The following is a 19,006-nucleotide window of genomic DNA, read 5'->3' as shown; positions in this document are numbered from 1 at the left end:
GCATTGAATTATCCTAGTCTAGTGGCTAATAATGACGTTGTTGGAGCTTGGAAACAATAGGTTAATTGTCGCGGAGATGAAACTGATGGTCAACCTATTGGTAAGCAAATTTAATGTAGGCCAAGAGACTCAACCTATTGATTTGTTTATTCCATTGATGAGTTGTAAGTTTGGAAAAAAGACCAAGGGACTCAAGTATTCCAAGTATTTGCTTGGTTGGCATGGAAGATTTTAGGTCTAGATGGTCAATTTGATGATGAGTTTTTTTTTTTTAGTGGATGAGTTTGATAGAGGACAGAATTTATAATTTAATTTTTGTAATTCATTAATTTCAATATTTTTATGTAATTTTTGTTACTTTAGGTTTACAGATATTTATTTCCTTTTTTTTTTAAGTGCTTTTAATCCTTTTTCAATCAAATTTAGTTTCTATTATGATTATGTATTAATTAATTAGTATTTATTTTAGAATATATTTTTATATCTGTCATCCCTTACAAGGCCTTTAAAAAGGCTTCCAAGTTTGTAAATGTTTTTTTTTAACAATTATTCAATCAATAAATCTTATATTTTTGTTTATTTATTTTCTAATAGATTCCAAACCCCTTGCTTCTTGTAGATTCAAAGACTCTTATGAATTTAAGTTATTTTCAAAAGCAAACGTATTTCTTATTTTCTAAAAGGACACATTTTACTTCCTATCACTTCCCCAACCTGCATTGCTTTTATATCAACTTCCTTTGTTCTTTTCAAACATGATAGTTCTAAATCGATGTCTATTTAATTATTTATTTAGTCTAAATTCAATGTCGCACGTTTTATTTACTTAAAAATGTATAGACAACGGAATATAAATATGCCAAATGGGTTAGGTTTCTTGAACTACAGAACCCAATGGGCCACTATTTTTCTTTTTCTATATTAAAGCACACCCAACAAAGACGAGTAAATTACATGTGAGGGATCCAAGGTGGCAGAACTGTTGAAACTTTGACCAGAAGGTGTAAAAAGTCTTTGTCTTGAGTATACCGAAAATATTCCTTTAATCTTTATATTTTAGACAAATTCTAATTTTAATCTTTAAATTGATTTTGCTATTAATACAGTACAAAAAAATTAATTCTATTTTAGTCATTAATTAATCCATTAACAAAAAAGTCCTACATTACATCAACTAATAGAAAAATCCTACATTAGAGCATCAGCATCTGGAATTGCAAATGCCATATCTAAGCTTCATTTAGCATTTTTCTCCCAAAAACCTCCCACATCTGGAATTGTAAACACCAACTATTGCAAAAATATTTGCAATAGTGCTAAAGTGCAATTCCAAAGGTAGAATTGCACTGTAGCACAATTCTAAAAAAAAACTAATATTTTATTCCTGCTTTTTCTCTCTCATCACACAGTCTCCCATCTCTCTCTGTCTTTCTATCTCACACTCACTTTCCTCTCTTTCTCCCTCTTCTCTACAATCAACAAAGCTCCACCGTGATCATCAACCTATGGTAAGCACCAATGGAGCTCCACGGATCATCCACCATGATCATTCATCGTGATAATCTTTTTTTCTTCTTTTTTCCTCTCTATCTTCCCTTGAATCAAGCCTCCATGGTGGAGATGTGGCGTAGGACTCATGGGTCGGTGGCTGGGTTTCATCTTCCATGGTGTGGGTTTCATTTTCGGTGGCTGGGTTTCATTTTTGGTGGTATGGGTTTCATGGATCAATGCATGGGTTTCATTTTTGGTGGTGTGGGTGGCTGGGTTTCATCATTCCTTGGTTCGGTGTTTGTGGTTTTTGTGGGTTGGTGGTGGTTGAGGTGGATCAGCAATCGGCGTGGGTTTTGGCCGTGGGTTTGGCCGCTGGGTATGGGTTTTGGCCAGTGCTAGAGGTTGAGGGAGAAAGAAAGGCCGGTGATGATGTTTTTTGAATGGGTTTGCTCTCTCATCTCTGCTCTCCATCTTCTCTCTCGTCTCTGCTCTCTCATCTCTCTCATTTTTTTGAATGGATTTGCTTCGATGGCTTCGGTGATGATTTTATTGGATGGGTTTGCTCCGGTGGCTTCGGTGATGATGTTTTTTTGAATAGGTTTGAATGGGTTTGCTTCGGTAATGATTTTATTTGAATGGGTTTGAATGGGTTTGCTCCGATGATGATTTTTTTGAATGGGTTTGCTCCGGTGGCCGGTGATGATGTTTTTTGAATGGGTTTGCTCCGGTTTTTGATCGGTGGCCTAGGTTTCAAATCGACGGTGTGGATTGGTTGATCAGCGATGTGGATCGGTGGCCTGGCCTGGGTTTTTGATCGGTGGCCCGGTTTTTGAATGGGTTTGTGTTTGTGTGTGTGGCTTGGCTTTGTTGCTGGGTTGTGTTTGTGCGTGGCTTTGTTGCTGGGTTCTGTTTGTGCGTGGCTTTGTTGCTGGTTTGATGTTTGTGTTTGTGTGTGTGTGTGGGTGTGGTGATGGGTTTGGATAGGTTGATCGTTGTATAATGGGTGTGTGTTGTGTGTTGAACCGGTGCTGGGAGAGAGGAATAAAAATGGTTGTTGAAAAGTCTAGGAAAATGAGCTGAACGGTTGGGAAGAAATAATAAAGAATGGGTTGAAAAATAATATTTTAATAAAAATAGAGTTTTGGGATGTGAAGGAATTGTAAAATGATATGGTATATTGATAAAGTGGTGTTTTAGAATGGTAAAATAGAATAGCATTAGAATTTTCTAATGCTAATGCTCTTACAGATGAAGTGTCTGCTTGCTGACATGGTCATTAAAATATAGTTTAAAAATTTATTTGACATTTTTTAAATGCCGCATTAGATTTAAATTAATAAAAAAAATTAAAAGAAAAAGTGAGATCAGCAGAAAAAAAAAAAAAAAAAAAATTCGTAAGAACATTTCTTCTTTCCCAGCACATGAATATCATGTTCCTCTTCAATAAACAAACTAGCAAATCCAAAAATTTTCATAGGAAACAACCACACAAAAAACCCAAAAAATTCAGCTCAAAAACAAAATCATAAATCTCAGAGGCACCATTTTCTCAAACCCAGCAAAATCATCAAATCCCAAAACCCCAAAGTACCAAATCAATCCAAAAATACAACACAACCAACCCAAACAAAAAAATTCTCAACCCAGAAAAACACATCTCAAGTAAGTTGAAACCCAGCAAACCCACCTCAAGCAAGTTCAAAACCCACACCAACAAAAAACCCAACCAACGATCACCGACCAGACCAACCAACCAACCAAAGAAATATACAAACACAAACAAGCCAACGATCTGGCTCAGCTGCTAATGGAGGCGCAAATTCCGTTCAAGATCCATATTGTGAAGGAAAGGCTTTGCCTTGAGGTTGAAAGGCTTGGACTTAGCACCGTCGTTACGAGAAGCCGTGGCTTCGGCACTTCTCGCAGGAATAGCAAGTCGCGGCTCGCTTGGGGCTTTGGGGATATTTTTCAACCCGATCTGAGAGCAAGTCATGGACCTACATCTGAAAAGAAAGAACATAAAGAGACAGATGCCAAACACAAAGACTAAGAGAGATAGAGAGAGATAAATATTTATTTATTAATTTATTTTTGTTTTGATTTTACTTTTTTTGGTTTATCTTAAAAGAAAGAAGAAAATGAAATAGATACCAACACAGACACAAAAACGTCAACATAGCGCGTGAAGAAGTGTTAATTTAGTGTTTGTTTCTTAAGAAAGTTAAAGAAAAATTGGAACAATTGATATAAATTTTTTTCCTCAATATTTAAAACTGAAAAGTTTTTTTTTTTTTTTTTTGAATTTTTTCAGTTTAAATTGAAACTTTTTTATTAGAAATTTTTTTATTAATTAAAATGCTGATGTGTCATTTTTTAAAAGCCAAATAATTTTTTTTAATATTATTTTATTACCCATGTCACATTTAACATGTCACTTATGCATTCGTTTGTTAGATAAAACTTTTCTGTTAATAGGCTGATGATAGGAACTAAAATGGAATTGATTTTCCTTTTTCAAGGATTATATTAGTAGCAAAATTAATTTAAGTACCAAAATGAAAATTAACTCAAAATATAGGGAACAAAAATATATTTTCGCCTTAACAAGATAAATACGCATAATTCTTCTTCTTTCTTTTTTATTTTTTTATTTCATTTTATGGGCCATCTTACCTAACATATTACAAGTGACATCAGAATTATTATTTTAGTATGACCGTTTGCCTCTAGAAACCCCTTATGATTTTTTTTGAATCTTTTATACTTTATGACAAAGAACTGAAAATTTTGACCATAATTTTCATAAAATATATGAACTAGGCATAACTTATTGATACGTTAGTAATGATGGCCATGGTTAGGTTTGAATCGAGTGTACCCAAACCCATCCCAAAATGTTTGCCCATAGATCCATGGATTCCAATACCCATTAGTATTCATACTTGATTCTTACTCGACCCGAACCCGATTTTTCAAAAAAAAAAAAAATCTAAATCATTTTAACTTAAAAACTGATCAATAACTTTATCTAAAAAATTAAACTAATCAATAACTTGAAATCATATATATCCCATTCGAGCAAATACCTATATCTCACAACAAAAAGTACCAAAAAAACCTATATATCATTAAAACAAAATTTGAAAACAAGATTTGGAAAAAAAAAAAAAATTGGCGAAAATATACTTTCGGTCCCTACATTTTGGGCCTAATCTCATTTTGTTCCCTAAATTGATTTTGCGCCGACCTCAGTCCCTAAAAATAGAAATTCATTTTCATTTTGGTCTTTGCCATTAACCCACTAACAAAAACATCCTACATGGCAAACGGAGTGCACTGTTAGCATATTAAATGCTGATGTGGCTAATAATAATTAAAAAAATTTATTTGGCATTTAAAAAATGCCACACTAGCATTTTAATTTTTAAAACTTCAAAATTAATTTTTTTTAATTTAAACTGAAAAAATTCAAAAACAAAAAGAAAACAAAAAACTTTTTCAATTTTAAAGATTGAGAAAAAATTTTATAGCAACTATTTCAATTTTTCTTAAACTTTCTTAAGAAACAAACACTAAATTAACACTTCTTCTCACCTATGTTGGTGAGTCTGTGTTTGTGTTTGTATCTATTTCTTTTTCTTCTTTCTTTTTGAAAGTTCGTTTAGACCCCTTAAACCAAATTGTTTAACCTAATTAATTAGCCAAGTGATTACTTAGATTAATTTCCAGATCTAGGTTAAACACAAATAAATCATATCATGCTAAGTTGTGGAAAAGTAAATAACACCACGATATGATTATCTAGGAAAACTAATGAAACTAGTTCGTTTCAAGGTAAAAACTTGGGGAGAATTTGACCTATCTATTCTCAAGGTAAACCAAATCCACTATAAGATAATTGAAGTTTTTACAAAAAATATAATCCTAAATCTTATGCTATCTCCAGTAGTAACTTACTGACATGACTATGTACAAGCTTTGAATACACATACTCCTTCTCTTCTTGGATTTACAGCAACACAAGCCTCCTTGCTTGTGACTTTGAGACTCCACTCATAGGTTTCAGATCACCTTCACTTGTTGATCTTTGTAGCAGCAACTTCTACAATAACAGATCTTAAGTTTCTTCAAAGAATATTGCCGGTAGAAAACTTGAGAGAATTTTAGGTACAAAACCCTAGATCTACAATTAGAGGCACAAGAAGCACTCTTTTCTCTCTAAGAGCTCTCAAAATGTAGTTAAGGTTTTCCTTTATATACTAAAAGTATTTCACTTGAAACCCAAAATGTTTAAGCAGAGTTTGGGCTGAAATAAAATTCTACAAAAATTTCATGTCTGCGATTTTTGATCAGTCGGATTTCACTGAATTTAAACTCGTCTTTCTGCGGCTTGTATTTTCTTGTGCTCTGACTTGTAACACCTTGAACATTGTTTAATCAGACCTATAGATCTAGGAAGCTATATCTAGACAAGTTTGTGCTCATGGTTTGCCAATTGTTCTAAACTTTTAGAACCTAACACTTTTTTAAGATAAACCAAAAAAGAAAAATCAAAACAAAAATAAATCTTATCTCTCTCTTGGTTCTTGTGTTTGGTATCTTTCTTTTTCTTCTTTCCTTTTGGATCCTTGAATCTCTCCTCTCTTTCTCTCTCTTGGTTTTTGTGTTTTGCTTGCATATAAAATCTGCTTAGAAGATATAAAGCACAACATCAAGGTTAGTTAAATAAGCATTTTACAACAAAATAAAAAGAAATTTTGAAATGATTTTCATTTTTTTTTAGTGATGTATCGGTAATACCCAAATATTTTGGGTAGGGTATTCATTACCCACGGGATTTGACCATCCCAATACATGAGTTTTCAAATTAGTGTCCATTTAGGTGTTTCATAGATTTTAGTAACTTATTTGAGTAGTATTTATCAAACGATATAGGTTTAGATAGTTTTTATATTAAATGCATGAAAAAACTTAAAAGCTATTATTTTTAAAAAATTAAAAACAAACACAATAAGTCAAAAAGCTAAAGTTTTTGCTAAAGAGATTCTTAGTTACAGCATTTGAAGAGTGCAAACTTAATAGATTTACATTTTGTTTAGTAGCAAGAAATTCTATACATTTTGTTCGATAGTGCACATGTTTGCTACTGCTTACTGGGGAAAAAATTGGCTTTTGCCCCTTTCAAAAAAACAATCCAACATTTTGCCATATTTTCCAAATTAATTAGGGAAATGCCCCTTTTTTGAAACTCGATTTTCTCAAAATCGAGTTAAGCCCTATAGTGACGTTTTTAAGGAGCCTATAGTGACGTTTTAAGGACTTATAGTGGCGTTTTGTAATCCGATCTCCATGAAGTTGAGTTACATGTAAAAAAAAAAATTGCATGTAACTCGACTTCATGGAGATCGGATTACAAAACGCCACTATAAGTTCTTAAAACGTTACTATAGGCTCCTTAAAACGCCACTATAGGGCTCTAGAATTTTTTTTTTTTTTTTTTTTTTATAACTTGATTTTGAGAAAATCAAGTTTCAAAAGAGGGGTATTTCCCTAATTAGTTTGGGAAAGAGGGAAAAATGCTAGATTTTTTTTTTTTTTTGAAAGGGACATTTGCCCGTTTTCTCCTGCTTACTGGTCTATAATTATTATTTTTAGAATATTGGAGCTAGTAAATAATCCTAGACCACCATATAATATACTCGTCATAATGTTCTATTGCATAATATTGTTGGGGAGATAACACTGGTGGAGACTCCAATAAAGAGATTAATATATAGCATACAAAATGTATCCAAACAAATATTCTTGGTATTTTACAACAAACATCACATATATAGTTTAGTCTACACTACTAAAAGAAAGGCTAGTAGCCTTTCTCAAGGCTCAGATAAAGAACTCTAATTACTTCCATGAAACCTTAGGGAGGATGTAACGCAGTAATTGAAGCTTCATTTCTTGAGGCTGGCATAGATTGATCTGATGATGTGTCTGGTTCAATGTTGTTGTGCATTGGAAATGCAGGTTGTGAGGGTACTGATAAGGTGGTAGAGTTGCTATTAAGCATTAGCATGATTGAAGCCATGGTTGGCTTATCAGCTGCATTTTCTTGAACACATAATAATCCAATGTGAATGCACCAAATTATTTCGGTTTTTGAATCAACTCCTAATGTGGGGTCTATAATATTTGAAGTTGTCATGTTCTTCCAATTTTTCCATGCCTGCAAAATTATTTAAATAGTATAAAACAAATTTTAGAATAGAAATTATTTTATTTTTCCAATATCATGTTTAGTAGTACTATACTTTAAGTTAAAAGGGAAATGTATACAAAAATGTTGCACTTACATAACTAAGATGGTCGTCCTCTTTTTTGTTATTACAGAAGTGACCATTTTTTTTCCCCGCATATCATTTCAAGAACTAGCACACCAAAACTAAACACATCGGATTTTATTGAGAAATGTCCATAATATGCATACTCTGAAGCCATATATCCACTGCATGAAGAAATTAGTAACATAACTTTATATACTCACTACATATGCAAATTAATAACATTAGTTTGGTTTGAATGATAACAGAGCTCTTAACCATATTTTCAAAATCTATTAATTTTCTCTGTTTATAGGAGATAATTAAACAATTTTTAGGAACTTTTTATTTTTTTATTTTTTTATTTTTTATGATGCAATGTAATCTTGTATTTGACAATGCAAAAAAAAAAAAAAAAAAAAAAAAAAAAAAATCATCTAATGCTAATTATTAACTAGTTAGGATACTTACTATGTCCCAACAATTCTATTTGTACTGCTATGGGTTTGATCTAGTAGAACCAATCTTGCTAGGCCGAAATCGGCAATTTTGGGATTCATCTCATCATCTAGTAAAATGTTACTTACTTTGAGATCACGATGAACGATGCGAAGACGTGAATCTTCATGTAGGTAAAGAAGACCTCGGGCAATGCCTATAATAATTTTGTAACGCATTTGCCAATCCAAATCTGCACGCTTGGTTGGATCTACATTGTTTATTTAAGCTACGAGTCAGTTGCAAAGGATATATCCAAGTGTATTTGAGCAAAAGTGCAGTCTGTAAAATATTATTAATAATCATTTACCGTAGAATTGCAACCATACCATATATAACTTGGTTGAGGCTTCCATTTGACACAAACTCATAAATGAGAAGCCTTTCATTTCCTTCCAAGCAGAACCCTCGAAGCTTAACTAAATTCCGGTGGTTAAGCTTGGCCATTAACAAGATCTCATTCTTAAATTCTAAATCACCTTGTCCAGAACCTATGGATAGTCTTTTTACAGCTATATCTTGTCCATTAGAGAGCCTACCCTATAGATGCATCAAAATATTCAATATGCAACCCTTAATAATAAAAAAGTTCTGAATCTAACTTGTATTAATAGACAATTGAGACACTTTTTGTATGATATTGTCAAATTACCTTGTAGACCGCACCAAATCCTCCTGTCCCAACCTTATTTGCATCAGCAAAGTTATTTGTAGCGACTCTAATTGTTGGAAAATAGAATTGCAAGGATTCAGTATTGCTAATTTCATCCGCTGCTTCACATGCGTAACAAGTCAATACATCTGGATTAGATAAGTCAATTGCTTAAAGAAGATTGGTGCAATTTTAAGTTACGTGCATACCTCATTAATGGGCTCACCGACATGAATTACTGAAGCCATCTTACAAAGTCACTAATGCACAGAAAATTTGTATGCCAGTATAATATCCTTTTGTTTTAGATATTAGCAGGTTTGGGAATGGGTTTTTGATTTCTGGTGAAGCGGTTAACACAACACATGTTTTGTAGTTTGAGCCAAAACAGCGTAGACCAGTAGGTGTTTTGGAATTCAAATATATGTGAAACGAACTCGTTTTGAGGGTCTGATTTGGCTAAAAAAAAAAGAAAAAATTTCACATCAACTCTAGCATGTCATTTAACAGCCACATAGATGAGTCACTAATGGAGGGTCGGATTTTGCTAACGGAATGAAATTTCAGGGTGTAAAATTCAATTTCTCAAACTTTATAATATAAAATTCAAACAACCTCAAATTTCAAGAGTTTACTTTGCAATAGATCCTAGAAATTATGATATAACGTTGAATTCATGGTAGCCTATTAATATTTCAGAAAAGATCAGTTTGGCTCTAGTACTTTTGTGCACTGGACTCACTGGAACGCCAACATGTTTTTTTGACATGAGTCCAATGCATAAAACACTAAACAGTCTGAGCCCAATCCTTGACCTCACATAATTGGCAAATGCACCTAACTTATTCTTTTTCTTCATTCTAATTACGAAAGTATCCGGTGAATCATGAACAAAGGACCTGATATTCCTCATTTCTCTTATAAAAGCAAAAGGTGGCATCTGGACCAGCTAGACCTCATTGACAAATACCCAACACTCTGTCACGCTTGTTTTTACATCTAAATTTTTATTGGCAAAAAATATGAAAGTCAATATGTTCTTGTCATCAATATTGCCTTGAATGTATATGTATAATCAGGATTATACTTGGGGTATTTTTTCTCAATATTTCACAACTTAGTAATGTATTTTTAAATTAATATTTTAAAAATCTCATTATTACATTAGATACTCATTTTATTTGTAACACTTACACCGAGTTTTGTATAAATCAAGCCTTATTTACCATTTAATCTATTAATTCATATTTTGTGTGTGTATATATATGTCTGAATATGGTATTTATTCTTATACATTATAGAAATGAAATCCTTAATAATAGGAACAACAGACCAATTTTCAACTTACTTTCTACTTTCTTCCTTTGCTTCTTTACCCTTAAACAGAGGCAGATGCAGATAATTAGCACCACGAAAACAACCACCGACACAATGATAATGATGGTATTTTTAGATGAGTTACTCTTGTTTCCTGAAATAAATCAGAAATCTTTCCTCAATCAAATATCCAAAGCTTGAAGTTTGAAATTAACATCATCACACTAACACAGAAATAAAATAATAAAATAAAAGTTAAATTTGCTCTCAATAAAACATTCCTTGGTTGAATTTTGAAATCAAAATTATTAGTAAATGCGGAGATAAAAAATTATCAAATTAATAAATACTTTCAGAGTCTAAGTAATCATTCCTTGCTTTTCCTCCTGAAAAATTTAAAAGAGAAAATAGAAATTAAAAGCGTGAATAATTTAAAAGGCTGATAACTTTTTTGTTGTTTTGTTTGTACATTTTATTTGGAAGCTCGTAAAATAATTGAATGAAATGGAACAATAAATTATGAATGAAACGGAACAATAAATTATAAATGAATGTAATGGAATTGAGCAAATAAATCATAAAGGAATGAAATCGATTATAATTTATTTAAGTAATAAGGTGGAACAAAAAAATCAATTAATGGAATGAAATCATGTAATCTTATTTGGATGTTTTAAAATAGATGAATGGAATATAAGTAACCTTGTTAAGGATCGAATAACATAGAATTAATGGAATTGAATCAATTTAGGTAAGATTTGGGTTTTTTTTTTTGTTATGGCTTTGGCTGAGATTGAAAGAGGGAGAGGAACGAGGGAGAAGAGACTAGAGAGAGTTCTGAGTGAGGGAAAGAAAAATGACGGAGGAGTAACGGTGTTAAGGGTGTTAGGAACTAATATGTCTTTTAAGGATCTAATTGGTCAATTTTAAAATGTTTCGGATTTGAGTGGTGTAGGGACACGATACGCAACGAACCACAACAGTGTTGGTTTCGCACGTAAAAAGGCCCAAACAATATCATTTGTAGAGAGTGGGTTTGAAAGGCTAGGCATCGGTTACCCGGCGGTGGGTTTTTGTGGTGTTCATACATATTTAAGGTGTTTTCACCCCTGGAGTCGGTCTCTAGTAGTTAGACTGGGAGGCCCTCCTTTTTTGGCCCTTTTTTCTAGTCCCTCCTCCAGATTACTTATTTTTTCTTTTATACTAGCCTGCGTTCGCTTTCCTTCATCCACGTGTAGGGTCAACCTTTCCAAGACTGATACTTGTCCCGTCAGTCCAAGACCAAAGTCGTTGGGAGTGGTTGATAAAGCTGAAGAATACGGCTCTGTTAGGTGCAGAGCCGTGTATGGGGAAGGTAGTAAGGGCAGCCTTTCCTAGATATTTTAGATTTTCTTTCAAGTTTGTCCCTATACCGTTTTTGCCCCTCTTCTCGGTGGAGCTTTGGGTCAGCCGAGGACTAGACTGTCCTCGGCTGCTTCTCCGGGCCATTTTGTGCTTTACATTATTGAGTTTGGACTATAGCCTTCTTCGGCTTGGGCCTTAGGGCTCCCCATGAATAAGTGGGCCTGGCCCATAAATTATTGGGCCCCACAATAGCCTCTCAAAACCATGCTGTCCGACCTCCTGGTTGGAGAGGGGGGTTTTGATAATACTAAGCCTTTATTACGGCTCATTTAATTCATCCTTTTGCTGGCGTTGGCAATTCTCCACCTGCCCAGGAAATGCACCGGTCTACGAGATGTTCTTCTTGATTTATTCTCGATACACTCATGCCGTTTGGTTATCCGAAGTATGTCTTTAATGGTTTCCCTTCATGAGACCTCCCAGATTCAATGGTTACTGATGATGTGGGGGAGCGGAACGGGCACATTCTTGTTTGCAGATTTCCTTGGAGATCTGAACACATTAAGTACCCTCCTCTTCGCCCCCTATATAAAGAGAGAAGACAGGAGTTGTTTCTCCCATACATGAATCCCTTTAATCCCCAGGAAGTCTGAAACCTTTAGATTCCTCCCAGAGTTTATTTTTACCCCCTGACTATACCTCAACCCGTAATACGTTCACCATAGTCATAAGCAATGAAGGAGCCACTCCCCTACCAAAAATACCATATTTTAATAAAGCTCGAAATGGCTCGGTCAGGGCAAGGATGGCGGAGACTCAAGATTTGTCTCATTTTCCTTTCAACTAAATCCGAAGCAGGGACTCGTCACGCCACACTCTCGGCGTGATTGAGCCGAGGACACCCCTTATCAGTACCATCCGCTCTCTCATGAGCATATCTAACATGGCACCAGTGTGTTAGGAGTCAGGACTGGGGCAGGGACTAAGTGCCTCTGCTTCTTCCTCTCTTCGTTCACTGGCGCCTCCTTTTGCCTCTCTTTCTTCTTCTTTCCACCACCAGATCCATCCTGGTGCTTTTCCTTCTCCCTCTTTTGCTCATTTTTCTTTCTTTTCATCTCTTCCCTCTTCTTCTCCTCCTTCTTTTTACTCATCTCCTCCATCTTCCTCATTCATCTCCTCCATCTTTTTCATTCATTTCCTCCATCTTTTTCTAAAGAAGGTCCTTCTCTCAATACGGGCGATACTGAGGCAGAGTTTGGAGGGATTTCGGAGACGAGTTTAAAAGACACCTGACCGTTTACTTATTTGTATTGCTGATGTTTTTTTTTTTCTTTTTTTATATTATTTCGGCAGTTCACCTTTTGTATAGGCTTGTCTAAGCCCCTCTTTGTACGTTGTAATACATCTTCATATTAATAAAAATTGTTGTCAATTTACTTCGCATATTCTATCTCTATGTCTTTACAAATTTGCAAGTGCTGTTCGGCACAATAATATAGCATTTGAATCAATGACAACTAGGGCCAAAATACTTGCTAATAAAAAGATGTCTCCATAACTTTAATAGAATTGTTTGGCACAACAATGCCGACCTGTGAAGAACGATACTTACCTCAAAACATGCCGAGATGAGAACTGGACGCTCTATGCGGTGTAGGAAGTAACCGTCCGAAGACATATCACCCGCAAAAATGAACAGCCCCCTTAGGCTACAGAATAGTGGGGTGTTTTGCCATCTTCTTAACACTTTTATTGGCCTTAACCTTTTACCGTATTTGAGCCGAGGACTTTCCCCATCCAAGTAGTTGGTTTTCCCATAGGTTTGAGTCCGAGGACCATGCGATGCCTTGGTTCTGTCCAAAACTTGTATTTTCTTTGTAAGTAGTTGGTTTCCCCATAGGCTTGAGTCCGAGGACCATGCAATGCCTTGGTTCTGTCCAAAACTTGTATTATCTTTGTAAGTAGTTGGTTTCCCCATAGGCTTGAGTCTGAGGACCATGCAATGCCTTGGTTCTATCCAAACTTGTATTTTCTTTGTAAGTAGTTGGTTTCCCCAGAGGCTTGAGTCCGAGGACCATGCAAGGCTTTGGTTCTGTCCAAAACTTGTATTATCTTGTAAGTAGTTGGTTTCCCCAGAGGCTTGAGTCCGAGGACCATGCAAGGCCTTGGTTTTGTCCAAAACTTGTATTATCTTGAAAGTAGTTGGTTTCCCCATAGGCTTGAGTCCAAGGACCATACAAGGCCTTGGTTCTGTCCAAAACTTGTATAGGTGCCGAGCAGGAGGTTGTCCTCGGCAGTAGCTATTCCTCAGCGTGGGCCATAGCCCCTGGGCTCCCACGCAGAATGGGCCTGGGTCGCGAATTCACTAGGCCCACAAATTAAGAGGCATTTCTGTAGTCTTCGGTCACGCGGTACCCTTTGGCGTCCCAGTGTTCGAGGTGCGCCTTCACGAGAGTCCTCTAATCTCATGGTTGCAGGTGGCGTTGGAAATTGAGCCGGAGCCATTTTGTCTGTAGCGTTCCTTGGGACGCTGCGTGAATTAAATGCCACCATCTTATCTTTTTAAATAAATAGGAGAGGAAGTTGCTTTACCTATACACAAATCCTTCAGTTTCCTCCCAAATCACTACTCCAATATCCGGTGCTATCCTCCCTTAGTATAACATGTTTGAGGCGCGGGGTGGGGTGAAGGAACTCTCTCCTCCCCAGAGGCGCCGTGTCCTCCTAAGACTCACAGAAGTGAGGTACGGGCAAAGGAGGCATAAATTCAAGATAAAATTCCGTTTCGACAAAAGGGAAAATGGTGTTTCTCCTTCTTTTAGTCAAAATCCGAAGCAGGTTCTGTTCATGCCAGAATTTTGGTGTGTCAGAAGAAAGATTCTCCGCCATCAGCGCCGTCTGCCTTGTCGCAGGCAAATTTTGGGGTAGGCTCCTCAACTTCCGGCTCCCTGCACCTTTCCTTCAACGGTGTGAGCCTCAAGTTGGGTTCCCTGCACCTTTTCTTTAGCTACGCTAGCCTGAAGCTGGGCTCTCTCTGCACCTTTTCTTCGATGATGCAGGCCCCAAGCTGGGTTCTTTTGCTGCCTGAGTTATGGGCATGTAAAAGTATTGAGGAAGAACAAGGTCTTGAAGTAGCAGCCAACCTCTCCTCTGTGTCACCCCCTCGGCTTTATCTTATTCCCTTGTATCTTTCTTTTTGATGAGGTGGTTAGCTTTAGAAGCCAACCTCTCGTCTGTACTGCCTCCTCGGCTTTATGTTATTCTCTTGTACCTTTCTTTTTGACTATGTTGGTAGCTTTGATATAAGCTGATTCCTGCTTTCATTGTACGCTGTACTATTTCTTTGTTTTAGTAAAAAGGGAAATTTATGTACTTGTTTTGAATACTTTTCCTTTTGCAACACTACTTTGTGAATGGGTGTGCTCCATGTATGTTTTTCTTCAATGATACTTAGAGCATGAAACCTTGAAACATAATCCAACTAATTCTAATTTACCGACACTATCAGGCATTATAACGATAATTCATAGTAAGTTAAATTTAGGAAACTAACCGAGGTAACAGTTAAATATTCTGTAGTAAGTGCGAGAATACCGTACAAGAATGATAATCTCTAAATAATTCATCCGAGGAGGTGACTGAGTAGTATGGAACTTCGATTGGGTTTTAGGCAACATATTGCTCTATATTGCATCGATCCCTTTGGTGCTGAAGATCCGAGAGCAGACTTGAGAATCCTCGTAATTTAGGAATTAAACCAATTGTTAGTGGAGAGTTTTCCTCGGATAGATCCTAAGGTCCATGTAATGTAGTTTTTCCTTGTAATTAGTTGGTTTCCCCAGAGTCTTGGGTCCGAGGACCATGCAAGGCCTTGGTTCTGTCCAGAACTTGTATTTTCGTTGTAAGTAGTTGGTTTCCCCAGAGGCTTGAGTCCGAGGACCATACAAGGCCTTGGTTCTATCCAAAACTTGTATTTCCTTTGTAAGTAGTTGGTTTCCCCAGAGGCTTGAGTCCGAGGACCATGCAAGGCCTTGGTTCTGTCCAAAACTTGTATTATCTTGTAAGTAGTTGGTTTCCCCATAGGCTTGAGTCCGAGGACCATACAAGGCCTTGGTTCTGTCCAAAACTTGTATAGGTGCCGAGCAGGAGGTTGTCCTCGGCAGTGGCTATTCCTCAGCGTGGGCCGTAGCCCCTGGGCTCCCACGCAGAATGGGCCTGGGTCGCGAATTCACTAGGCCCACAAATTATGAGGCATTTCTGTAGTCTTCGGTCACGCGGTACCCTCTGGCGTCCCAGTGTTCGAGGTGCGCCTTCACGAAAGTCCTCTAATCTCATGGTTGTAGGTGGCGTTGGAAATTGAGCCGGAGCCATTTTGTCTGTAGCGTTCCTTGGGACGCTGCGTGAATTAAATGCCACCATCTTATCTTTTTAAATAAATAGGAGAGGAAGTTGCTTTACCTATACACAAATCCTTCAGTTTCCTCCCAAATCACTACTCCAATATCCGGTGCTATCCTCCCTTAGTATAACATGTTTGAGGCGCGGGGTGGGGTGAAGGAACTCTCTCCACCCCAGAGGCGCCGTGTCCTCCTGAGACTCACAGAAGTGAGGTACTGGCAAAGGAGGCATAAATTCAAGAGAAAATTCCGTTTCGACAAAAGGGAAAATGGTGTTTCTCCTTCTTTTAGTCAAAATCCGAAGCAGGTTCTGTTCATGCCAGAATTTTGGTGTGTCAGAAGAAAGATTCTCCGCCATCAGCGCCGTCTGCCTTGTCGTAGGCAAATTTTGGGGTAGGCTCCTCAACTTCCGGCTTCCTGCACCTTTCCTTCAACGGTGTGAGCCTCAAGTTGGGTTCCCTGCACCTTTTCTTCAGCTACGCTAGCCTGAAGCTGGGCTCTCTCTGCACCTTTTCTTCGATGGTGCAGGCCCCAAGCTGGGTTCTTTTGCTGCCTGAGTTATGGGCATGTAAAAGTATTGAGGAAGAACAAGGTCTTGAAGCAGCAGCCAACCTCTCCTCTGTGTCACCTCCTCAGCTTTATCTTATTCCCTTGTATCTTTCTTTTTGATGAGGTGGTTAGCTTTAGAAGCCAACCTCTCGTCTGTACTGCCTCCTCGGCTTTATGTTATTCTCTTGTACCTTTCTTTTTGACTATGTTGGTAGCTTTGATATAAGCTGATTCCTGCTTTCATTGTACGCTGTACTATTTCTTTGTTTTAGTAAAAAGGAAAATTTATGTACTTGTTTTGAATACTTTTCCTTTTGCAACACTACTTTGTGAATGGGTGTGCTCCATGTATGTTTTTCTTCAATGATACTTAGAGCATGAAACCTTGAAACATAATCCAACTAATTTTAATTTACTGACACTACCAGGCATTATAACGATAATTCATAGTAAGTTAAATTTAGGAAACTAACCGAGGTAACAGTTAAATATTCTGTAGTAAGTGCGAGAATACTGTACAAGAATGATAATCTCTAAATAATTCATCCGAGGAGGTGACTGAGCAGTATGGAACTCCGATTGGGTTTTAGGCAACATATTGCTCTATATTGCATCGATCCCTTTGGTGCTGAAGATCCGAGAGCAGACTTGAGAATCCTCGCAATTTAGGAATTAACCCAATTGTTAGTGGAGAGTTTTCCTCGGATAGATCCTAAGGTCCATGTAATGTACTTTTTCCTTGTAATTAGTTGGTTTCCCCAGAGGCTTGGGTCCGAGGACCATGCAAGGCCTTGGTTCTGTCCAGAACTTGTATTTTCGTTGTAAGTAGTTGGTTTCCCCAGAGGCTTGAGTCCGAGGACCATACAAGGCCTTGGTTCTGTCCACAACTTGTATTTCCTTTGTAAGTAGTTGGTTTCCCCAGAGGCTTGAGTCCGAGGATCATGCAAGGCCTTGGTTCTGTCCAAAACTTGTATTTTCATTGTAAGTAGTTGGTTTCCCCAGAGGCTTGAGTCCGAGGACCATACAAGGCCTTGGTTCTGTCCAAAACTTGTATTTTCGTTGTAAGTAGTTGGTTTCCCCAGAGGCTTGAGTCCGAGGACCATACAAGGCCTTGGTTCTGTCCAAAACTTGTATTTCCTTTGTAAGTAGTTGGTTTCCCCAGAGGCTTGAGTCCGAGGACCATGCAAGGCCTTGGTTTTGTCCAAAACTTGTATTTCCTTTGTAAGTAGTTGGTTTCCCCAGAGGCTTGAGTCCGAGGACCATGCAAGGCCTTGGTTCTGTCCAAAACTTGTATTTTCGTTGTAAGTAGTTGGTTTCCCCAGAGGCTTGAGTCCGAGGACCATGCAAGGCCTTGGTTCTGTCCAAAACTTGTATTTTCGTTGTAAGTAGTTGGTTTCCCCAGAGGCTTGAGTCCGAAGACCATACAAGGCCTTGGTTCTGTCCAAAACTTGTATTTTCGTTGTAAGTAGTTGGTTTCCCCAGAGGCTTGAGTCCGAGGACCATACAAGGCCTTGGTTCTGTCCAAAACTTGTATTTTCGTTGTAAGTAGTTGGTTTCCCCAGAGGCTTGAGTCCGAGGACCATACAAGGCCTTGGTTCTGTCCAAAACTTGTATTTCCTTTGTAAGTAGTTGGTTTCCCCAGAGGCTTGAGTCCGAGGACCATGCAAGGCCTTGGTTCTGTCCAAAACTTGTATTTTCGTTGTAAGTAGTTGGTTTCCCCAGAGGCTTGAGTCCGAAGACCATACAAGGCCTTGGTTCTGTCCAAAACTTGTATTTTCTTTGTAAGGAGTTGGTTTCCCCAGAGGCTTGAGTCTGAGGACCATGCAAGGCCTTGGTTCTGTCCAAAACTTGTATTTTCGTTGTAAGTAGTTGGTTTCCCCAGAGACTTGAGTCCGAAGACCATACAAGGCCTTGGTTCTGTCCAAAACTTGTATTTTCGTTGTAAGTAGTTGGTTTTCCCAGAGGCTTGAGTCCGAAGACCATACAAGGCCTTGGTTCTGTCCAAAACTTGTATTTTCGTTGTAAGTAGTTGGTTTCCCCAGAGGCTTGAGTCCAAAGACCATACAAGGCCTTGGTTCTGTCCAAAACTTGTATTTGTTCATTTATTTGTTTATTTTCTAAAGGTTAGCTCCTCGAATAGGGTGGAGGAAGTCAGCTTGACGTTTGAAGCCCCTAGACTTGCCCACGCCGTTGGCACTGCGAGGCGTAGCCCCTAGTGGGAACTTATGTTGGAACAACAACAATGTGTTGCCGGTCACAAAGGCATACTCCTAGACTCTTGCTCGACAAAAGCCTAACTCCACTGTCGCCTGAGCCAACGCGCAAGCCTTTCCCACAGACGGGCCAATTGTAGGGACACGATACGCAACGAACCACAACAGTGTTGGTTTCGCACGTAAAAAGGCCCAAACAATATCATTTGTAGAGAGTGGGTTTGAAAGGCT

At 37.5% G+C, this 19,006-nt stretch overlaps 1 pseudogene; it reads right to left on the bottom strand.

Moving 5' to 3' along the window:
* Positions 1 to 7,216: 7,216 nt before the first annotated feature.
* LOC126728767 (cysteine-rich receptor-like protein kinase 29) lies at positions 7,217 to 12,237 on the bottom strand (annotated as a pseudogene).
* Between the last annotated feature and the right edge of the window lie 6,769 nt (positions 12,238 to 19,006).

The sequence above is a fragment of the Quercus robur genome, chromosome 5, assembly GCF_932294415.1.
Source record: "Quercus robur chromosome 5, dhQueRobu3.1, whole genome shotgun sequence".
Taxonomy (NCBI): Eukaryota; Viridiplantae; Streptophyta; class Magnoliopsida; order Fagales; family Fagaceae; genus Quercus; species Quercus robur.
The sequence above is the reverse complement of the archived record's forward strand: the minus strand, read 5'-3'. Positions and strand labels throughout refer to the sequence as shown.